The 24,908-nt window shown below is 45.3% G+C and overlaps 1 protein-coding gene across 3 annotated transcripts in view; it reads left to right on the plus strand.

Moving 5' to 3' along the window:
• Positions 1-24,908, plus strand: part of FLI1 (Fli-1 proto-oncogene, ETS transcription factor) — a 555,431-nt gene that overhangs the window by 513,003 nt on the left and 17,520 nt on the right. The window lies entirely within an intron of this gene.

Raw genomic sequence — 24,908 nt, forward strand, 5'->3', positions numbered from 1 at the left:
CCTAGGATCAACTACTAATAGCCCCTACTCTGGACCCTGTGTTCTTAGCTCAAATCATTTATCGATCTTTGCGGAGAATACAATGTTAAACTCTAGCACCACCCCAAAAAAGACTGTGCTAGCAAGGGGCCCACAAATTATCACAGAGCATGTGATGCCACTGCCAAGTTTAACCCCAACCAGGAATACATTAGTAAAGGGCTCGCAAACCCTAGCTTGTCTGATTCCAACGATTTCAATGGTATCATGGAACTTGGCTGGCATTGGGACAAAAATTGTTTCCCCATGCTGGCTAGGCTTCATTAATGAATTTGATATTTGTCTCTTCCAAGAGTCCTGGTCTGTGGAACCTGTCTTCAACCCAGGATATTTGAATTTCTATGTCCCTGCTGTGAGAGGGCAAAGGGGACATCCAATGGGAGGACTGATAATCTGGGTTAAACAACATTTAAGTTGTAGTATTCAATTACTTCCAGTTAGACATTGTGATATTTCTGCCATTAGACTCAGTATCGGGGATGGTCTGAAAATTGATATCTTTAATGTGTATGTTAGAGGAATCCCTGGAGGGAAAAAATCTGAGGTGCTAATTGCATTAGAATCATTGATTGAATTGGAGCCAGAAGGGGTCCTACCGATAGTTGCGGGTGACTTTAATACAACTTTCGAACCCTTAGGGTTGGAAAACGTAAATATGTTGGAAGAGGAAGACTCCAGGTGGGGTGTCCCTGAACTAGAGGGTAGACCGATAGTTAAGTGGACCGAGGCTGCGCTTAACTTGAATGGGTTTTGTCTAGCTAATCAACTAAGGGCTGCCAATGGTCAGACTTTGTCTGACAGAAAGAGAGTTTTCAGACTCTCCCTTCCCCACCTATTCCTGATGTAGACTACCTTGTAGCTCGCTCGACTCTTCATCGGACACCACTCACTTTTGTTCTAATTTATCGCCCTCCCCAACCTACCCCGTCTTTCCTCCCAAGCATTCAGGCTCTCCTGGCCACCTTGGTGATCAACAACTCATCAGTATTAGTCCTAGGGGACCTAAATTATTGGCCCAATGAACCTGCTGAGAGCGTCCAATCCAAAGAATTCACTGATCTTATGATCTCTTTGAATTTTTTACGGCTTTCTCAAAGTCCCACGCACATACACGGCCACATGTTGGATCAAATCTGGGCATTAAATATTCCATCAACATCCCCTACAATATTTCCGTGTTCCTGGTCAGATCACTTTATCATTTCCTTTTCCCTTGCACTGACCGTGATGGCCAAACCCCCACTCCCCAAAAATATCTGGGTCAGGAAATGGGGTAAAACGGGCATGCCCTCTCTGCTCAACTTTGGCCAAAACCAGTCCTGACCTCGCAGATCTTGCCGCTACCTCCCAATTGGCCGTCATTAACAACTGGCTGACCCGGGCGGGTGACGAGTTCGCCCCTCTGAGGTGGCTTACAGTTAAGCGGGCCCATGCAGCCAATCGATGGTTCACTTCAGACCTAAAAGTAAAGAAATTGGCTGCAAGGAGAGCCGAGCGAGCCTGGAGGAAAACTTACAGTTCCGAGCTAAAGATAATCTATCTGTCTGTTCTAAAAACTTATAAAAAGGGCATCCTTGAAGCTAAAACTGATTTCTATACTTGCAGGATAATGGCAGCTGAGTCCTGCTCGAAGGAAATCTTCTCCACGGTCCATGAACTGGCACTATCCAGTAGAACTACGGCTACCATTCCCCCCTCTCAGTCCCTCTGTGACTCGCTCAACGAGTTTTTTATTGACAAAGTGGTAAAAATCAAGCTTAACATTCCCCCACCTTCCCTTACATTTGTCAACCTTTCCCTCCCCCCGCCCACGGCCCCCAAACTCAATCTTATTCCCCTGTTAACTAATGACACACTTCTCCCATTACTTTGTCGAGTTAAATCGGGTTCTCCCCTAGACTTTGCCCCAGCCCATATTCTTAGGGAAATTTATTCAACCTGCCCTATTCCACCTCTGACCCTTCTCAATGACTCGCTAAGGAAGTGAACTGTTCCCAGCCCACATAAATCAGCGGTTGTAATACCCATCATTAAAAAACCCGATGCTGATCCATCCTCCCCCTCCAATTATCGCCCCATTTCCCTTCTGCCTTACTTAGCAAAAGTCCTGGAAACTCATGTCACAACCACTTTAAGCACCCATGTAGAAACTAATCACTGTCTCTCTCCCTGTCAAGCTGGCTTTCGCCCCTTGCACTCCACCGAGAAAGTGGTGATCTCGGTAATGGACGAGCTGCGTGAAGGAATTGACACCAACTCCCCTCAAGCCCTGATCTTACTAGACCTGTCCGCCGCCTTTGATACGGTGGACCATTCCATCCTCCTTAACCGTGTCAGGGCGGCGGGCATAGAAGGCTTGGCCTTCTCGTGGATTGAGTCCTTCCCAACAGGGAGGGCCCAAGCGGTCCACTTGGCCGATTTCACCGCTGTCTCCCATAAGGTGGAGTGTGGGGTTCCTCAGGCCTCATCACTTTCCCCCCTCCTATTTAATTTATACATTTACCCCCTCATTTTTTCGTTACAGCAGATGGAGGTCACGGTGTTCAACTACGCCGATGACCTCCAGCTAATTTTCAATCTTTCTAATTCCTCCTCATCTGCCCTTAACGTCCGGACAGTTATGACATTTATCCAGGACTGGATGAACTGCAACCACCTCAAACTCAACCCGGACAAGACCGAGTTAGTCTTGACCGGAGGTGGTTGCAGTCCGTGGGCCCCTTCTCACTGGCCCCTGTCACTTGGTGTTCCCCCTCTCCCTGTCCCTAAAGTCAAAACGCTCGGGATTCTTCTAAACTCACAACTTTCCGTTCATTCTCATGTTGGATCAGTTGTCTCTGCTTGCTTCTTTTCACTAAGAGTAATCAGGAAAGTTTCTCGCTTCTTCTCCTTATCTGCCCTAAAGATCATTGTGTTGGCCATGGTACTATCACGAATTGACTATGGCAACATCATTTACAATGGGGCTCCTGCTTATGCTATTCATCGCTTGCAACTTATACAGAATCAAGCGGCCCGCTTGATCTACGGCCTACCCAAACACCATCGAGCCACTCGATTGCTTAAAGCATTGCACTGGCTCCCGGTGAGAGAGCGCGCCCTTTTTAAACTTGGCTGCCTCACTTTCCAGGCTAGGTCGGGAACCGCCCCTAAGTTTATATGCTCTGCCATAAAATCCTATCTTCCAAGCCGAGAACTTCGCTCCACCCATATGGCTCTTTTGGCCATTCCTCGTTTTAAGAAACATAAATCTGGCGGAGCAAAGTTCGCTGTTCTCGCCCGCTCTTTTGGAATTCCCTTCCTGCTGCCCTTCGTACATCTCCTTCCTATGTACAGTTTCGGAAGGACCTCAAAACCTTTTTATTTCTGCGCGCCTACAATGCCTAGCCTCCCACTGTCGACGGCCACTGCACCACCCAAAGCGCCATGAAACCGCATGGTGTAAGTGCGCTCAATAAATGCTTTTAAATTCAAATTCAAAACCTTTGATAATGGTACAAGGTCAAGTAACATCGACTATATACTTGTCCATTTAAAACTTTGGTATACTTTGGTGGACATGGAGGTTAAATCCCGTGTTGAGAGTGATCATAACCCCTTAGCAGCATTATTTAGGTTAGGAAAAGAAGGATTGTTAAACTCTAGAGAAGAACTGACAGACCCTGAAATCATTTTAACAAATGATGAACGCCATCTTAAATGGTGTAATGTCGTTAATCAACCGGATGTACTTATCGCTATTAATGACCTAATAGTAAAAACCCTAGAAAAAATTGGAACTGGTGCTAGTAATGAAGAAAAGTATAGCCCAATTGAGGACGAACATAAAGAATTGTTTCTTAATCTTAAAACCCAATTTTGCAAGTTATATACTACTAAGTCAAAGAATATGAAAAAATCTGATAAGTGGTACAACAAAACATGTAGGGAGGCTCGTGCTGCATTGAGTACAGCCTTAAAGACTAGGAACCCTGGGATAATAAGAATGGCACGCAGTAACTATAGGAAAAAGATCCATGAGGCAAAAAGGGAGTGGGATGACCAACTGTGGCAGGACCTTAAAGTTGCATGTAAAACTAAGAATCAGGCATTGTTTTGGAACACTTATAAATGGGAAGGAGGAGGTCACGCTGAAACTCCGCAAAACAATGTGCCCATAAATTTTTGGGTTGAATATTTTAAGCCCCAGTATGCCTGTATAGAAGGAAACCTAAGTGAGATAGCTCCAGGTTTTAAATTGTATGAAGGAATCGTTTTTAGTTTAGGGGATGTGGATAGTGCCTTGAACTCTGTGACCAAGGGGCGAGCTCCAGGGATAGACGCTATACCCGCGGACCTTTATCTTAGTGACAGAGAGAGATGGAGACAGTATATATGTTATCTCTCTAACGCCATTGCTCAGGGGATGGCTATTCCTAACACTTGGAAAGGTGCCAAAATTGTCCCTGTTTATAAAAAAGGGGATAAGGCCCTTGCGGCTAATTATAGACCTATTAGCTTGATCGATTCGTTACAGAAAATAGTGGGGCGACTGGTTCTGGGAAAGATGCAGGCCTGGATGGACGAGGGGGATATCCTGAGCCCACTGCAGGCAGGTTTCCGACCTAGGACTAGTACGATAGATCAGGTCTTTAGATTGGTTGTCCTATACTGGCGTACAGTTTTCTTGGACAAAGGGGTATTGTACGCAGTCTTCGTTGACCTCAGGGCAGCGTTTGATCTTGTCCCGCGAGGGAAGCTTTGGAAAGTACTGGAGGAAATGGGCATGTCCTTGGAGTTGGTGACTTTGATTGCCCGCTTACACGAGGATACTTATGCCAGAGTAAGATGGGGCAAGCCGGGTGAAGTTACAGATGTATTCCCGGTTAAAAGGGGAGTGAGGCAGGGGTGCGTTATGGCACCAATCCTGTTCTCACTCTTAATAAATGGGGTGGCAAAATATCTTTCCATGGTCCCAACTGATGCCCCCATGATCGCTGGAGAACGCGTCCTGATCCTTATGTTCGCGGACGATACACTAATAATTTCAAAGACTCCAAGTGGTCTTCAAAGAGCGCTCCAGCGTTTTACTGACTTTTGTGATATGCGTGGTTTAGAAATGAACTGCGCAAAAACAAAATTGATGGTCTTTTCTGAACCCAAACGTTACAAGTCAGTAAAACGGTTTAAGGGAAGGCTATATATGAACAATAACCCTCTAGAACAGGTTGAAGCTTTTATGTATCTTGGGGTTAACTTACAGAATGATATGTGTTGGAATGCCCAGTTAGAAATGATGATACTAAGGCACAAACAACAGGCGGGCATTTTACTTAAAAGATATAAGTCATCTTTTACAAAACCGATTAGACCATTACTTGAGATCTATGGGATGAAAGTCTTAGGCTCCGTCCTATACGGTGCAGAATTGTGGGGATTCACAAACGTCAAGCAGTTGACGGCACTAGAAAATGAGTTCCTGAGGAAAGCTACGTATGTACCTCGTAGTACTCCTTTAGTTCCTCTGTTTTGGGATCTTGGTAAAAGATCAGTCCAAGATCTAGCCATGCTGCGCCCAATATTATATTGGCGCAGACTTTGGATAACCGAGGAACTACATCATTATGCTAAGGGACTCAAGGACCTTATAGAGAAGGACCACTTTCACAAAATCAGTTGGCTAAACTCAATAAGGATCCTTCTAGGGAAAATGGGACTGATGGACTTATGAGAAGATCCCACAAATGCTGTCTTTCCCTCTAAAATAGAAATGAAGAGGATATATTGGGAGATGATTACTTCAGAAAAATGCGCTGCTAATGCTTCTTCCCATCTCGCAGGGCGTTTCCTTCATTTTAAGCCCCTTCCTGCACTGGAACCGTATTGGGTTGCAATCGAAAAACCATTGCATCGTAAGCTCTATTTCCAATTTAGGATAGGTTGTTTACCAATAAGGGTATTTACCTCAAGGTGGGCAGGTTTTGGCGACGATAAATGCCCAAAATGTAAAGACAAAATAGAATGTTTGAGCCATTTTTTGTTCTTTTGTCCCTTATATGTTGCCCCAAGAAACAAATGGATAAAACCTACCTGTCGTATAATCAGATTTCGAAAACATGAGGAGGCATTGAGAATACTGTGTACAGACCCTAGCCTCCTAATAGCACTAGCCATGGCAAAATTCTTAAAATGGGCATGGCTTATTCGATTAAAAGAAATTGAGCAGCAAGATAAAAGTCGTATCGGAGTTGTCTGTAATGAAATTAGTGATGCAAGGTGATCTATCCCCTATATTTTATTCTCAAAAGTACTTCGGCAAAAAATGTATCTAGTTTAATTAATTTTTAAACATGGTGATAAAGGTTTTAACTATTTATATAACTGTTTTTTAACATGTATAATGTATTTGTATATATATGTTGCTTTTATGACTTTTTTTGTCGAATAAAGTTATTGAATGAATAGGTAAACCATAAGTACTCACAAAATTGTTTCTAGGGGCCAAAAAATGTGGTCTGTGGTGTGTCTGAGGGCTGCATTGATGTATTGATGCCAGAAGAGTGGAGGTTGAGTGAAGAGGCGGTGGGCGGGAAGGTGTAGTGCAGGCTACTCCAACGAGTAGCTCGCGAGCTACTGGTAGCTCTCCAGCTACGTGTGAGAAGCTTTTCTGTGTGCAGCCCAGCATTCTAAATTAGAAGTGTTTGCTTGGTTGAATTCATTTATGTTGTACAAAATTCTAAAGTGTATTTTCCAAATGAAAATATGTGTATTTTTAGACTTCATTATTTCCTAAACAATTTTAAAGCTGACATTATAATGATAAATCATGAGGCACTGGGGAGACATTTCACCAATATTATTAACTTGTCTCCAATGGTATTGCCATTATGGCTTTGATATATTACCTGTGTAGAGTCATTCCAAATTGATAGACTGCTTGAAATCTTGCATTTGGTTGCCACTAATGTAATCTTGTCAGATATGGTCGCTATTACAACACTAATAATATATTGTTAGCTTGGGATGATTTCCATTGAACTTAAGTAGCTTTTGATTACTGAAAAGGTTGGAGACCTCTGGCATACAAGAAATTAAGCATGCACATCTAGTGGCTGAATTGAACAATGTGAAGCCAGAAAACCTGCGATCAATTCAGGCTCCCCCACTTGACCAATTTGTCAGATCGTAGACAATTGTTTTATTTCTCTTTGCCTCCTTTTTCTTCATTATTACATAAAAGAGCACCTTGAAGTACATGGGTTCAGGATATGTGCTGCACACAACCTTCCCTTGTGTTTGATCTAATAAATTATAATGTTGTCTATGTATAATAACAACCCAGGCCACCCAGAGGGAGCACGTGACAAATGACTTGCCTCCTAATTCACTATTGGCATTGTTGTTAAGTTGGAGGGAGCCATGAATGTTTCTAAATTCAAATTTGAAAACTTTAAATTTTTGATACACTGATATCGGGAAACAGCCATTACAACATGGCTGTTTCCCCGCAATGCCATTATATCGCAAGCGTAACAACGCATGCGATGTAACAACGCGTAGCCATTACTATGCGTCTTTTTACATCGCATGCGCTGTTTCAACGCATGCGATGTAATGCCTATCCACCTCATTGTGAGGAAACAGAGGCTCTTCCGTTTCCTCACAACGACGTGCACCGCCCCTCGACAAAGCAGGAACCAGGAGCAGAGACGGCTACGCTGGAGAGGAACCACGAGGAAAGAGAGGTAAGGGTGATTGTGCTTGGGGTGGGAGTAGTGTGGGTAGTGGTTTAGGGTAGTGTTGTAGTGTCGTAGTGTTTTAGGGTAGTGTAGGGGTGGGAGTAGTGTGGGTAGTGGTTTAGGGTAGTGTTATAATGTCGTAGTATATTAGGGTTTAGGGTAGTGTAGTGGTGTTTGGGTAGTGTAGGGGGTCGTGCTAGGGGTAGTGTTGTTGTGTTTGTGTTGTGTAGTGGTTTAGGGTTTAGTGTAGTGTTGTAGTGTTTGTGTAGTGTAGTGTTTTAAGGTTTAGGGTAGTGTTGTAGTGTGTGTAGTGTTTTAGTGAGTAGGGTTGTGATGTAGTGTTTGTGTAGTGTTTTAGGGTTTAGGGTAGTGTTGTAGTGTTTGTGTAGTGTTTTAGGGTAGTGTTGTAGTGTTTGTGTAGTGTAGTGTTTTAGGGTTTAGGGTAGTGTTGTAGTGTTGTAGTGTTTGTGCAGTGTAGTGGTTTAGGGTTCAGGGTAGTGCTGTAGTGTTTGTGTAGTGTAGTGTTGTGGTGTTTGTGTAGTGTAGTTGTGTAGTGTTTTAGGTTTTAGGGTAGTGTTGTAGTGTTTGTGTAGTGTAGTATTGCTTTGCACCAGCACTAGATTACATTACAGGAGGTTGGCTCCGTTTTTTCACTTTTTTACTGCTTTAGGCACCTAGAGATTAAATGATTTGTTCAAAAGCACATGGGGTTGAGCGGACAGCAGAATTCCAGCCTGGCTCCCCAAGTCACAGCTCTTCCTTTGCACATTATGTAAATAGGATCTTTGATTTCGAAAGTGCTGTTGGTTAAAGAGCAGGAATGGCTCTTTATGTCACGTGACCACTAGTGTAATGCCAGTCCCATTAGTGCCAGTATTCCCATTGACTACATTAGAAGTCTGCAGAGACCCACGTGAAACCAGTGCTGCTGTAATGGGAATGCAGCTGGACACGTCACGCAGGGCGACAATGTGGGGACACCATCCAAGTGGTGCTCCCCTGTTGGAAGGGTAGGTGAGCCCATCGGGCCAACGTAGGAGTGGAAGGTGGGGTATCCCCCTTAATTGATGGCCTCGGGGTGTCAGGAGGGGAGGAGTGGACCAGGAGGGCTCATATGGGGTCACCTCCCAAGCCAGGGCTATGCACTTATTTGTTGTGATGTCAGGGTCCTCGCATTCTAAAAGGGCTAGGGGTAGTAGCAACGCTATGCTAGGTGGACATCGACGTTACCCGAGAAACAAGACTTCCCATCCTAACATTATTCGTGATTTGTCAAGTCTGGGCTCCAAAACGATATCGTTTTCCTGAGGCCCCAGTAAATCGGCCATGGGCTCGATGGGAGGGCTTGCTCTCCTTAGCTGTTGTCATTCCAAATTCCAGAGCCGTGTTTTGTCTGCGTTATATCTGACCCTGCTCACGAGTAGCCTGCGTGTTTTCTTGCCCAGGCCTGGAACAAAGGGCCCTTGTGTGTGAACGATGGGAGGCAGGAAGCCGGAGTCCGCTGGGGACTGTGGGCCGCCAGCATCAAACCGCAGGCGGACTGCAGCTCTGCGATGGAGAGCTGACAGCTCGTCTGGGACACGTTCTCAGTAGCCTTTTCTTAGAGCAGACGAACAGGGCTCCCCCCGGAGGGGGAGGAGAGGGGGTTAAAGCTCCTCCGAATGGAACCTGGTCTGCTGCTCGCTCATACCCATGCTGGGGAACTGGTTTATTAGGGGAAAAGGGCTTTCCACGAGTTAAACTGTTGGCGTATGCATCTGGTCAATTTAGATTTTGTTACGTTTAACGCCGGGGTCGTTTTTTTTCCGGGGGGTGGAGTTAGGGGGTGGTACCTGCTGAAGGTTTAATTTGCTTCCGTTCGTGTCTGAATGGAGACGGCCAGTTATTCGTCGAACTCTGTGCTTGCAGTACTTTGTATACTTTGGCTTTGTACTGCACGGGAACAGTACCAGGTCCTATCGGGCTATGGCAGGGATTAGCGAAGGGAGAAAGTCGAGAGGGGTAACAGGCATAAGTAAACGACGGTGTTTCACTGTTCATTACTGGTTTTAGTAACCTGGTTTCAAGACAGATTACGATAATATGTGGAATTTGCAGTGAATGCATACTGGCAGGCACTCCTCTTACACAACTATTTACTTGTCATTTCCCGAGCGATATAAGGCAATTTATTCAGTGGGTTTTTAGAACACATAATATGTTGAAGTATGACCATTTAAAACCTCTTGGTGACAAAATGGCCATGCAGACACAGTTATGCTGGTTGGATAACAAATACGTGCAATGTAGTGTTTGCAAAATGTAGGGCCAGTTGACTATTAATGACGCACCCTGGGGCTCCAAGACGTCAGTTGGGTTGATTGCGGAGCCACTTACAGCATTCATGTGTAACCCAGTGTGATGACGTCCGTACATGTACACCAGGGCATGAGTCGCGGGTACACGCGGGTGCACAGCTTCCACCCACTATTTTCACAGGGTTAACGCCATCCATCCTGCCAAGAATATGGGCCCCACTGAAAAATTTGCTGATTTCGTCCCAGTGTAACTTCCAAACACCGGGACACTTTCAGCAGCGCCTGCACGTTGTCTACTTTCCATCTGCACAAGCAACAAGGTGCAGCACTGTGCAGGCGGGGACGGGGCTTTCTCATTTCAGACTCCTGCTGGACCCATAACAAAGACAGAATTTGAGGGGTCATCAGGCCGACTTTTGTTCGAGTCTCTTGGCTTGGAGCATACTTAAGAGAGGCATCTTTTCACTTTGTTCAGTCTCTGTTTAGGAGATACCAATGCACTGTAAGAATGTCAGATGTGTTGGTTTTTCCCAGTATTTACACAAAACAAATTGCATTTATATAGATCTTACTTCCCCTGAGGTGGCATTGAAATTATTTAAGTACCACTATATTTTCTTATATAGCCCTACTCATCCCCATGCAGGGTGTCAGAGCACTTTACATCAACACGTGCATATTACATGTACAATAAATTATATAAGTTTGTAAATGAATGTTCAGGATGTGAATAAAATGGTTCTAGCTGTTTAATTCCGTCATTCATATGGACGGATTAAGAAACACGGGCAATCACATGGACACCTAGCAAAGCTTTACAGCCCTAATCATCTTTAAGAAATGTGTCCGTTCTATATGACCTTTGTGCCACCATAACCTGAATAATCAATTTCACATCATATCCATAACATATAAATTGAAGGACCCAGATATGACACTGAATTAGCCATTTTTCATCAACCTAATGTGATTGACAATATCCTCACTCGAATGAACCTCAATCACAAAATAAAAGGACGCAATTGTGACAGAATTAAACAGCTAGAACCATTTTATTCATCTTGGATGCTTAAGACAGTCTTAATGTTAGTGAATGTTGCGACGGTCTCCTGATGAAGGCATCCCAGCCAAAACACGTGTATTGTGTCAACCTACCACCAGCCTTCTCCTTTTTTCAACCATTTATGCTTTGGATCCACCTTGTTTCTAATTGTTTCAATGTCAATTGTATTTGCAATGTATAAGGATAGAAGGAAGTTTATACATGTGCAATGAAAATAGATCGTTTTACATGAACACTGAAATGTTGGATAACATATGAAAATAAACTGATGGCTTTTATATTGTAAATTATTCATTATGGCCTATTCTTGTTAAATTAAATAAAAATTAAAAAACATTTTTTGAATCAAAAACCAAGAGTTATGTAAAATATTTCTATGCACTGCAAGTTAACCTGGATGGTGTAATCATTGGTTTGCCTGCACATATATATAACTCTGTATACTTGCATTGGCTCTTTTTCATTTTGTTATATAATCCCTACGTCTGGCAAGTTCATCTTGTATGTAGGGCCCCATATTTCCAAAGTCAACCCCTTGATGTGCAAGATCGAAGGCCCCGTACAGTGTGGTGGTGGCTGCCTTTTGAGTGGGTTTGCCACAGGGCCTTGCTGTAGGTCAGGCCTTTTGGCCAACCCCCTACTGCACACAGACAAAGGCTGTAAGCAACGTGGGGTTAGGTGCAAGGAAAGAGGGTTGGCCGCGGGACCTGGCTGCAGGCACGGTCCTGCAGCCGACCCCACCTATGCACGGCTGCCGATGTGCAGACAGGAGGTGGATTTACGCTTGGTAATTAAATATTACTTTACATTAAAAAAAACGTCAAATTCACTGAAAAATCGAAAGGTTAACATTTTAGTTGGGTGTAATATTCAGTAACGACATAATATTTTAAACTCTAAATAAAACTGAAATTCACTTGTTAAATGTATAGTTGTCTCAAGTAACTATAACTCGCACCCTCTCTATGCACTGCTAATTGCTCCACATACTGCATCACTCATGACATCTTCTATGACATCATTAATAATACCACTGCAACAGTTGCAATGAAATTATTGATGAAAAAACAGTACATGGTGAGGGCGCGAGTTATTGTTATTTTAGGACATGAGTTATAGTTGCTTGCGATAACTATACCTGGTGAGTTTCAGTGGTTTTTAGAGTTTAAAAAGTTATGTTCCTATTGAAGATTTCACCTAACTATAACGTTACCAGGACACCAACCCTGAAGTAGCACAGACCCCGAGGATGGGGTCACCGGAGCCTATTAAGACTCAGAGAGGGGGGCACTCGTCCACTCTACCCTTTTAATGTAATTCAGCCCCCAGGGTAGGGGTCCTCAATGCCTATTTAGGGTTGGGGAGGGGGGTTGTGCAGCCACCCTTCCTTTGTTAATGGAACTCAGGCCCACCATTGGGTTGGCTGCCTGTGGACCGTTGGATACTGGACGTCATTGCTGGGCTGGCTTTATGTATGGTAATAAAATATTACTTTACAAAAAAAAGCCTAGAAATTCACTGAAAAAACAAAGGTTAAAGGGATGTTTTAGTTAGGTGAAAAATCCAGTTAAAACATGCAATTTGAAACTAACAAAACCACTGAAAGTCACCAATTATATTTATCTCAAGTAACTATAACCTATGCTCTAATGTCACTATAACTTTCACCCTTGCCTTGCACTGCTAATTTCCCAAATATTACATCACTCATGACATTTTCTATGACATCATTGATAGTATTACTGCAAAATTTGCAATTAAATTATTGATAATTAAACTGTGCATGGTGCGGGTGTGACTTGATTGGCTGGCCTCAACATGGGCAAAATGTTGTCTCACCCATTATAAGACTCTGGCTCGTGGTCCCTATGGAAATGCATTAAACTGACGGGCACGTTTTCATGGTCACAAATGGAGCAGATTTAAAGGGTGACAACAGATTTTAGTCATAATATATAATATACCATACTAATTTTAGAACTTGTGATCTGTTCTAAGGTATTTTATCCAGGAAAAACGCTGTTACTCTATTGGAATTTGATGAACCATGTTTGTGAGAAAACTGTCTTCTCTCATGATTTTTCATAAATGTTATGGAAGCTATAATTAGAGCACCTTTTTTAAAAAAAAATCACACTATTTTCCTCAGCAATGTACTTCCAAGAGTAGCAACAAGCTGTCAGTTGATTCCCTAGTGTTCTACTGTAGCTCTCCCAATGTGTTATAATGTTATGTATTTGAGAAAGTAATGTGGCACACCTGAAGCCAACTTGATTGAGTCAAAGCTGTAAAGCTTGAAGCATTTCTTTTAAGAAATAAATGAAATGACGGGATTCTTTTGTCTAGAAATTACGGCCAGTGCTCTGGAATGATAAAATAAGGACACATTTTCTGTGAATGTATTTCTCACCCATATCAGTAAAACATTTTGACATGCAGACTGAAATATGTACTTTCAAGTCTATCAGTTATCTCCTCAGTGTTCTACTGCAGCTTCCCTCAATGTTCCAATCAACAACTAGAGCACAAACATGGTCTATTTATGACAGAAGTGTGGCAAGACTGAAGCCATCTTGAAGGATTCAGAGCTGGTAAAACTTGAAGCATTTACAGGCAGGAGGTTGAGTGCAGGAAAATGGACACCAATAATGGAGGGCAGGGCGGCAGGTGCAACAAGCTGACCATGTAGTGCAGGGTAGCATGGGCAGTGGCAGTACAATGTACCACGGAGGACAGAAAAACAGGACAGGGGCACAAATATGGAGAATGGAGGGCAGGGGGGAGGTGGAAGGAGGATCAGGGACGGCAAGATGACAATGATATGATCTTTCAGTTTACTGAAAAAACAGAAATTCACTGAAAAAAACAAATGGTCAAAAACTAATGTTTATACATCAAAAAAGTTGAAATTCACCAGTTATAGTTCAGTGAACTAACTATAACTTGCTCCGCCGCTATGCATGACTTATGACCTCACATATCATATTACTCATGACATGTTAAATGACATCACTGATGACATCTCACATTGCATCATTGATGACATCACTACTGTGTCTTCCACAAATGTGCCAACAGAAACATCATTCCAGGTATACAACTGTACCATGACCAGGTTTTAAAACTGCAACCTGACCTATCAAAATGACACTTTTGCCAAGAGAAAGCATCTCTTTTAAATAGTCATAAGCCACCCGTACGTTGGCGAAGAAGTCCACGAGGCAGGGTGCATGGTATTGAAAAACACAGGACTTGTAGGCATGTAATGATACTTATAGTGACTAGTACCCAGAAGCTATTTTAATTGTAGGAAGTCTGACTGGCCCATAGAGAAACAATAGGAAGATACATTCAATGTTAATATAATTTATTTCAGACAAGGGACCAGCTAGAAAATGATTAAATTACTATTTGTAACATTATCAGCCCTGATAAGACAATGACCTGTGTGTGGGTAGTTATTTGTGTTGCCCCGGCAGGAATACCAGTTGGGCTGTGCCCAGCAACTTAATTTACTTCAAAGGGGCTTCCCCTGTCTCAAGTAGATCCTCGATGATAACTGAATATGCCCCTTCCTTCGTTCTCCCAGTCAGGCAGGCACCAAACCATGTCGGGCAAAGCTGCTCTGAAGACTCGTTTGGATTGACTACAGAGGAGGGGCTACTCCGACCCAGTGCTAAATTCGTGCTGGTGGTTGCAGGCGGAGCCCTTAGCAATCATTTGTGGGGACCAGCAATTTTTCCTCAACAAGCTTTAGCCCAGAGCTGTAGAGAATAAAACACAAAAGGGGAAAGAAGAAGAATAAGAAAGGCGGAAATTCAGAAACAAGGGGAGAAAGCAGGAGTGACAAAAGAACCTGCAAGAGTTTGATAGAGAGGAAGGGAGTGTCTGGTGGTGAATTAAAGAGACCTGAGGAGGAATCAAGTCTATTTAAGCTTGGTTTCTGCACCCTGACGTTCGAAAAGCGGCAGCTAAAAGCTTCTGAGCGAAAATTTGGGCCCTGGAAATTATTCTTTTTCAAGTTAAGCACTGCCCAGTCCACACCTCTTAGTTGGCGCTCAGCTCTGCACTAGGAAAGAAGAGCTTCTCCATATTGGATTTGTGAGTGAGGGGCACTGTGAGGTTGTTTGTAGAAGGGAAAACAGCCTGAAGCCTTGCCCTGCCAGAGGATTCCAAGCTCCGAAAAAAGACTCAAGTCATAAGGTAGAAATCTTGACTGAGTGAAGGCACCAAAAGTATCTGGCTAATGAGAGGCGTTTCCAGGGTTCAAACGTAAAAATGTCTTTCTTAAGCTTTTCCCGCAAAGACCAACAGCTTCATTGGGACCTCTTCCAACATGTATCAGACATTGTGGATTTCTCTTCGAATACAGCTTTCTGCCTAAACTCAGTGAAGGATTTAGAGTTCCAATTATGAGACTGAGAGCCCAAATGTACGTTTTTGGAGTATTCCCCATCAGCTTGGTTGAGGACTTAGCTTCTGCCAAATTTAAAAATGACTACCAAGCTGGTGGTCGTTTCAAAAGCATTGGCAGGAACCACTTTTTTGATGCTATTTTAAGTTTGACACACAACTCAGTCAACATGTCAGAGCTGACTGTCAAACTTATTATTTTTATTTTCAAAATGAAAATCCCAAAATGTAAGTTTCTTTTTGAAAAAAAAAATATGCTCCCCTCACTATGGGAGCTCTATCCCATGTCAAAGGAAGCATTGAGCAGTTTTCAGTGCACCTTACCACCAGAGGTTGCCTGAAAACTGACCTATATGTCCGTCCATCTAAATCACATGGACAGATGTAAAGGTCACCTACCAACTGCCCTTACTGTGTCGGGCTGTCAGAGGTGTGTAACTATGGTGAAGACAAAGTAGTCTCTTCCATGGTTACTTCAAAGTTTTGTCCACATTCAAATTGGGCGGGCGGACCATTATTTTTGTGGTAAGGATACTCCATCACAACAGCGATGGAGTATCCTTAGCACCAACATATAAATCAGGCCCTAAGTCCCAAGGCATAACCTTCAAATGGGTCAAATCTGGTTGGTGTATCTGACCTGCGCTCCGCCGCGGTTGACCTGAAATGATGCCTAGGTTCCTATCTACCATGACCATGACCAGTTGACTAGCATTGATGCTTAGTGTTTTCTTGCACCATTTTTGGTTATTAAATCTTATATAACTCATATCTCCATTCCCGCTTATATTATATATTTTTGGTATCATTTTGTTGACTAAATCATTCTCACTTTTTATAAATTGGATTGGGATTTTTATTATGTTCTGTTTTTAACTTTTAAACTGTTTTGGTACTTCTAAATGCTCTATAATTTTTCTTCCGTTAAACCTGACTACTTTATACCATAGCTACTAGGGATTACGCTCAGGTTTAAACTACTGAAACCTTTAACTGGACCTGGCAAAATAGGGACCTTATTAGTTGTGGTGGACTGCCATTCACTCCAATTAATAATTCACTTTTTCATATCTCCAAAACTGTAACTCGGGTGTCACAGCTAAGGCTCAGTATGAGGAGGCTTAAGGATTGTACTTTCTGATGACTAGGGATGAGGAGAACAATGCTGTCTCCTCTCTCTCAGGGTTCATCCAAGATGTTACCCTGAGGGCATCAACCTTTAATGAGTGGGTCCTTGGATATGGGGGATCAAAAACTGTTGCCAAAAACAAAAAACACAGTTACACTCTAAGAGGCACATGAGAAAAATGTTGGGGATGCAAACTGCACAGTATGTCATGGATTTAAATCCCTACATATCCCATTCTCTCAAGTTGCCGAATTAAGTACACTTATTCATTTAAATCGGAACTTCCCATGCGTATGCCTTCTGACTTTCATATTAGACAACTGTAAGAAGCTGGCTCTGTATATACTATACCAAAGTAAGGTACAGTGTGCACAGAGTCCAGGGGATCCCCAGAGGTATAGTAGAAGCTAAATTAGATAATCACTAACAGCTCTCTTTGTGGTAGTGTGGTTGAGCAGTTAGGCTTATCAGGAAGGGGTGTTAAACATTTAGGGGCATATTCTCAAGGATCTATCACCGAGTTAATGGCACTTTAGCACAGCTAAAGTAGCATTTATCGCACCATTCACAAGCTGGTGCTAACAGCCCATATCACCAGTTTACCTGCGATAGCACGCGCAAAACACATCGTCCCAGATGACCCCGGCAACTATAGCAAATTAGATGCAGAGTAGGCGTTCCCAAGCAAAAAGTCGCGACAACACCACTCCGCAACATTCTCAACAATCAGCCACATCGACAATAAGACCATAAAACAGGCGATAAGGCACGTTTGCAGCAGGAAACTAACACCTGCTCTGACCATGTGTAAAGTCGGACGAGACCCAGCATCAGACAAGGGTGCCCAGCCCAGAGCCAGACATGAAGAACAGATGCCCTGGAGCAATTGAACATGCAGCCCGGAGCCCCGGTAGGGCAACAACACCCACCGCCACCACCTCCAGGACCCCACCACCCCCGGGGCCTTACCCCAGCCCCCCTCTTTGGACAAAGATATTGCACATCAACTCCACGAAATCATGAACCACACAATTCGCCAGTAGTAGCACAATCAAAACAACTAACATACATGTGTGGTCAGAAAAAGGAAAATCATGCATTCATCTCAGAATAACCAAACAATCAGTTTATTATAGAATAAATTCAAAACAACAATTCGGAAGAGTCATGTCAGGTCTTCTCAGGACATTCTATAAGTCACAGCCTGCAGGACAAAAACTTAGATAAGAAGGTGTATCATGCGCTCATAAAAGTACAGAGAGAGAGAGCGAAAGAGAGAGATAAAGATATAAAGAGATAAAGAGAGGGAGAGAGCGTGGGAGAGAGGGAGAGAGAAAGAGAGGGAGAGATAGGGAGAGAGAGAGTTGGAGAGAGAGAGGGAGAGCGAAAGAGGGAGAGAGAGGGAGAGAGAAAGAGAGAGAGAGAGGAAGAGGGAGAGAGAGGGAAAGGGAGAGAAAAAGAGGGAGAGAGAAAGAGGGAGAGAAAGAGAGAGGGAGAGAGAAAGAGAGTGGGAGAGAGAGAGAAAGAGGGAGAGAGAGAGTGCCGACACTGTGGACCCAGGCCTCACTGCTCACCTGCTGCCACTGGTGTTTCTCCAACCACGTGTCGGTACATACTGCAGTCCCCCAGGTCACTCATCTGAAACAGTTGCCAGAGACATGAATTGCAGAGTCCATACAGTAGCACACGCCATCATCGCTTGCCCGCCCCTATGCACACAGGCTGCTGCACCCCAGCCCCTCCTGCCGCCCGGCGGAGATTGCCCACCCCTGCGCAACCAGGCCTCACTGCTCACCTTCCACCACCGGCATGTCTCCAAGAGGGCCCACCATGTGCCGGTGAGAGCTCCAAGCCCAGGGCCCGTGACCTTGGCACCCTCCACATCAGGCAGCCACGCACCACAGGCCACCAAGTCACACAATTGATTCTGGGTCTTGATTTCGCTATGGCAGAGAACATATCAGTGCACACGGCCTCATCCAGGCTAAACACCCGCTCAGCCCTAGAGGTGCCCCTAACTCTTTGAACTGCGAGGCGACACCACACGTCGGTAGGCCCACACTGCCCACTGGCTCAGGCCTACACTGTGGTCCAGCAGGGCTCACACTAATGCCACCATTCCGGACCACATGGACGGCGCATCATCGCAGGCTGCACACCCGCTCAGCACTTAAGGTGCCCCTACCTCAGTGCACCGAAAGACACCGTCCCGTGGTGGTGTGCCTGCCGCAGTGTATCTGCTGCCACCAAGTCTGTGCGCTGCTAGCCATGGACCCTTTATGATGGAGTCCCGTGGTGCGGACTCCATCATGTCACCCCCGGCACTGGGCAATGTGAGGTGGCAGGACCCTAGGCCCTCATGCATATATGATACCCACACGTAGACACCCAGTTGGAGAGTGGAAATGGCGTCCAGCACGTGCGCCAGGCCCTTTTTATTGGCAGGGTCACATGTCCTGTGACGGCTGTGCTGGATGGGTGTGGTGTGGGTGTAAACCAGCCGTGAGGGAGTGGCTGTGGCATGCTGACAACTAGACCTGTGAGTGGCAGATCCCTATAGGGTAGACCTGGGACATGTAGCATTGTCGCCCCCCGTGAGTGTAAGCGGAGTGGGCTGGCCTGGCGTATGCCAGTCCACAGTAAGGGTGTGAACAATGACCCCCGGACGTAGTTCCATTCTGGGCTGGACAAGGAAGTAACAAGTGCGTGTGTCTCCAATGTAGTGTCTGCGCCACCCGGCACGCAATCGGCAATGTGTCACCCTGTGAACCAAGTCCCACAACATGAGCAACATGGACGTAAGTGAGAATCACTGACCCTACATTCATCTATACCTCCACACTTGCAAGATCCTAGACATGACAAATCGGTGTGACAATGAATGTTTAATGCACATTCAATGGAGTGTTGTAGCTGGAGCAGTACAGGTCCATGCAAACCCCACCTTGTATCGTTGGCCCGTGGAGGGCCAGCCAGAGTCCTTCAGGGAATGACAAGTAGATCAGAAGTGGAGGAGTTCAGTCCGTAGTCAGATAGCTGTGTCATTGGTGACCAAACAGAATATGGCAGTCCATGTCGAAGTCCAAGGTGAGTGTCGCAGAGAGCATCGGGGGACAGTGGAAGGTGATGATGTAGAGGGGAGAACCAAGCAGAAACAGGCTATATGGCAGAGATGCATGCAACTGCGTCTTTCTGACCACGAAAGCAGATTCATCTGCATCTTCGTCCTCTGCTGTTGCATGTGCCTCACATGTGGGGGGTGGTGATCTGTCTCCAACACTGTCTGGCAGTGACACCTCAGGGGCCGGAGGTGGAATGTCCGCCGCACTGTGTGGCATTGACACATCAGGGGCCGGAGATGTGGATGGAGTGGTAGCAGCAGCATGGATCAGCGCTAGGCCTTGTGGCAGCAATGCCATGAGGATGGTCTTTAGGGCATTGAGGGACCCAGCTACCTCTCGCTGGTGTGCAGCCGTGGCAGCCGCACTTTCCGCACGCGTCCACTCCATGTCCTACATGAGCCTCCGCATGAGTCCCAACTCCCGGGCGAGCTCACTGGAGCCAGTCTGATTGGAAAGTCGTTCATGTCTCTGAGTCAGGACTCTGATGATGTCAACCATGGTTTGTTGGAGAGCATGGAGCGGACTGTGGGTGTCCATTAGGGACTGTGAGTGGTCCCTGATGGGACTTAAACACCCACGTATGGCGTCTAGTTTGTCTGCCATGCAGTCGAACCCCACCTGCACCTGTTCAGCCAGCTTCTCCTGGCACCCCAACACACAGAGTTGGAAGGCCATGTGTTCGTCGTGAGGGTCCTGGGAGGCAGCCGTGGTGGTGGGTGCTGCCTGCAGTGTGTACTGTGCAGGGGGTGGGTTCTTCTCGTAGCAGCTGGGCTGCTCTGCTCCTGGAGGTGAGGTGCGGAGACTCTCCACGAGCTGTTGGAGTGCGTCATAGTCGAAGATGTGGTGGTCCTCTTCGTCATCGGAGAAGAGAGGTTCGGCCTGCTCTGCAGGAGGTGTTGGATTTCCCCCTGAAATGTGAAGGGGAGATGCAGTTTAACATTGTGTTGACATGTGTGTTGACGCATTATACATGTTTACATTCAGACTGCATGACAGTGTACATTGTGAGTGTTTGGGGGGAGCAGCCTATTTGATGCGAGACATTGGACATTGCGACAACATCATGGATGTGTGTTTGTACTGGTCATCATCATCTCACATTTCCCTGCTGTGCCAAATGTGATTGGCCAGTGTCTGCACACAAGCGGCACCAGTTGTGTCCTCTGTTCTGTTGTGGACATGTTGCAGTTTGTACCACATTGTTGTTGATGTTGCTGTGCTCCGCATGTTATGTGTGTGCATTTTGGGTGAGTCGCCCCTGCAGCTCTGATTTAGCTGCCCCTTATCCCTCACATGCGGTGTGCCTCTGACTTCTGTGCTTATACAGTGCTGAGATGTTGCATACTTGGGTGCATTGGTCTCTTGGTGGGAGTTGGGGGTCTGGGGCATGGTTTGTCCACAGATGTGCTATGCTTACTTGTGCACGTGTGACATTGTGTCCATCTCCCCCCCGTGCCCCCAGTCCCTGGTCGTTACTCACCCTGTTGCAGTTGTGTCCGGTCATGTTGAGCAGTGTCTGGGCCACCAACTCCTGCCACCGTTTCCTAACTGATGATTCTGGGCACCATTGCCTCCATCTCGTCCAGCTCCTCCTGTGGCGCTGGACTCCCACCTCCAGTCTGCATTGCTGCCTTCCGGTTGTTTGCGAGTTTCTGCTTGGTTTTGCGCTTGACATCATTCCAGCGCCTCTTGACCTCTTCCATTGTCCTCTTCAGCACTCCGACTGCATTCACCTTGTCCACGATGGTCTGTCATATTCCATTTTTGGCTGCCAGTTACACAGTTGAGGTGACGAACAGTAGTTGATGGTGTTCTATCACCTCTGTTATCTTGATCCTGTTTTCTTGCGGACTTAACCTTTTCTTCCTACTCTTCTTATCCTTGCCCTTCCCTGACCCTGAGGTCCCAGGCTGGTCCTCCGAGGGGCTTGTGGGGTTCTGGTTGTCCTCTGCACTTTCTCCGGCTGACTCCATTGTGCTTTGCTGTTGTTTGGCTTTTGTATGTGTTTTTTCCCCAACTTTTATAGTGCATTTTCCCGCATGACGCGTGGGGATTGCAGGCCTGTGGCTGGTTTTCGCTGATTTTGTATCGCGATTGGCGTCATCGCCACTTTTTCGCGTTTCGCTTTTTTGCGACATCGCGTTGATTTTAATGTGTTCATTTGACGCGTTGTCGTGGGTCTATCGCATGGTGCCGCAGTGTTGAGAATACCACGTTAACATAGAGTTATTTTCCAGCAATAGACTGCAATGTGAAGAGTTGTGTTAAGCTACTTTTGCGGTAGTTATCACACGTTCTTGAGAATATCCCCCTTAATTTATTAACTTACTCAAGGCTGATGGCACACACTCAGAGACAGAATCCAGATTAATTAGGTAAGTATAAAAAGGTATACTTATGTTTTATTTCTAGAACCAAGCAGGACTTGGCACAGGTAAGTAGGATACGCTTTCAAATGCAAAACTTTGGAAGAACATGCAATTGTGGTTGAAATTGAAATCGTTACAGGTTTGTATTTGCTTTTAAAACAGTTAAAAACACATTGGAATTACTTTAAGAGTACTTTTTGATAATTTTTTAGTTACTTTTACTACCCTGGGTGTTATGTCTAACTACCACACCGTGGGTCTTCCAAAACACAGATAAGTACGACAATTTTTAGATCAAAGAAAGTTACTTTGGATTTTCATCCAAAAAGTCAGTTCAACACACAACATTTTTGGGACAAAAATCATACCATTGGTTCCTATGGCAGAAAAGAATGTTATCATTTTGCAGGTAAGTAAATGTCCTGCAAGAATAGCTTTTTAGGGTTAGAACCAATGGTCCCCAATGTTCAAGATCGCACTTGAGTTGCACCTCCAGCGGTTCTAGGGAGGCCGGGTGCAGAGTGTAGAGGCCCATAGCTAGCCCCAAAAGGGCTAGGGGGAACTTCAGTTGGGGACTGCTCACTGGCTGGCCACTTGGTTTTGGGAGCAAAGCTCCTAGGGTTAAGGTCAGGACAAAGGGGGCCTCAATTTGGCACCAAGTAAATGCCACCAGTGTCGCAGGGGTGGCTGGGTGCAGGATGCTTACCTGGGGTCTGGAGCCCAATGCAATCCAAAAGAGGTTGCCATTTTTGGATTTTGGCTGCAGGCTTGTTCGAGGAAGTTTTATTTTGCCGCCAGTCAGCATTGCCACCGGTTGCTCTCGAGAACCGTGTCAAGATAGTCTTTCTTGGTACACTCGTATCATGGAGGTGTTCCCCTAATATTGACAGTGTGGCGGAAGGTTGCCATATATTATTTGGTCTGCACTCTTGTTTGAAGCTACAGATTACTTATAGACTTACTCCGGTGGGGCATTGTACGTGATATGTTAGATGTCCGTTAATGGAAAGATAATGACATTTGTGCAAGTGGACATCTATTATTTAGATTCACAGTTCTCTTCAGCCATTCCATATCCGGTTTGCCTGGATGTTTCTCCAATTACCGTTGTGAATAACAATCATCGATGCTTTCAACTTGCTGATTGCCTTGAAAAAGTCTGAGTAAAGACGAAACACATGTCGGCTAGATCTTGTGCTGGCATTCCTTTTAAAATAATAAAGACGGGAATCTACGAAATTGATTGGGTTTGGATTTTCTGTTGGACACGAAGACTACTGATTGATTGAACTGATCTCTTCTATATGTACTGACAGGTACAGGTTTTCTTGTGTTTGTTAATCAACATATACCAATGTTGGACTGATAAATCAACATAAGGGTGTGCTGTTCAGGCTTTCTCTGATACCTGGGCAGGTAAGTTAGAGAGTTCGGACGTAGGTGCATCTCTGGTCCTCTTCTCCAGGGCGCATGGTCATCGGAGGTAAGGGTGCCTTTTGAGGTCGAATTTCACCTTACTAGGCCACTCGCGGTTGGGGGGGTCTCCGTGCAGAGGCTGCAAGCAACGTTGGGGAGCCCTGGAGGGGTCACCTCATGGTGGACTCAAATTTTGGAGTGCTGAAGGACCTCACTGGGACCAGTTGAAAACCTGGACTCGGGCCGTAGGCAACGGGTGAAGTGGTTGTTCCAGGCATTGAGTTTCTTCGTCCTCAGCAGGCTCACAGTTTTTCTTTGGAGTTTCTTTGAAACAGACCTGTTGTTCACAGGAGATCTGGTCTGTGTTGAAGGCTATCAGTACTCCCAGGGGTTCTGAAGGTCGCTAGCTGCAGAACAAGTTGACTTTTTGCACAGGATCTCTGGAAACTGCAGCTGGGCCGGTAGGGCTGGGGCCATGTCAGTTCTTCTCTACAGTTTCCTCTGCTGTGCAACTTCTTCCATCCTTCTTCTTCTTAGGTTGCAGAAATCTTGGGAGGCAAGGTTCAGGGTGCCCCTAAGTACTACATTTAGGGGCAATGCAGGGGTGTGCAGGTCATGACTAATAGGTCCCTTCCTTGGGATGAGTACACCCCCTATTATGCCACCCTTCAGTGGGATGGTGACATGAGCCTCAATCTATTTGGCTGTGTCCCCTCATCTTTAAGATGGAGGGGACTGAGATGTGTGTTTCACCTTGTCTCCCCCACCTGAGGGATGAGGTTGGCAAAGGTGAGCACACCTCTCTTCCTCACTTGGTTTCCCCGCAGAGTCTCCCACCCAATGTGGGGTCAAGAGCAAATTGCTGGGGGCAGCAAAAGGCATGGTCAGCTAACAAAGTTGGCAGGCCATTGAAGCTTCACCTTGGTGGACTTAGCCCATCCTGGGAGAGGAGGCATGACACCTCTGCCCAGGATGGGCTTTGTTTCTGGACCCAGAATGCAGAGTTTCTCCACCAAGGAATCCAGAAACCTGTCTGATAGTGGCAAATGGCAAGTAGCCATTCAGGAATCACACCGGGGATGGTTGTTTTTCAGGGGGCATCTCTAAGATGCCCTCCAAGTGCTTTTTACATTAAATCTCACACTGGTATCAGTGTGGGATTTAAGTGCTGAGAGGTTTGCTACCAAACTTACCAGGTTTCAGTAAAGCTATTATGGTGCTGTGGAGTTTGCAGTGACCAACTCCCAGACCGTATACTCTTTATTGCTTTACTGCACTTACAATGTCTAAGAATGGATTTAGACACTGTAGTGGTACAGTCCGTATGCAACTGTACCCTCAC

Source organism: Triturus cristatus, chromosome 3_2 (genome assembly GCF_964204655.1).
Source record: "Triturus cristatus chromosome 3_2, aTriCri1.1, whole genome shotgun sequence".
In the NCBI taxonomy this organism is placed as follows: Eukaryota; Metazoa; Chordata; class Amphibia; order Caudata; family Salamandridae; genus Triturus; species Triturus cristatus.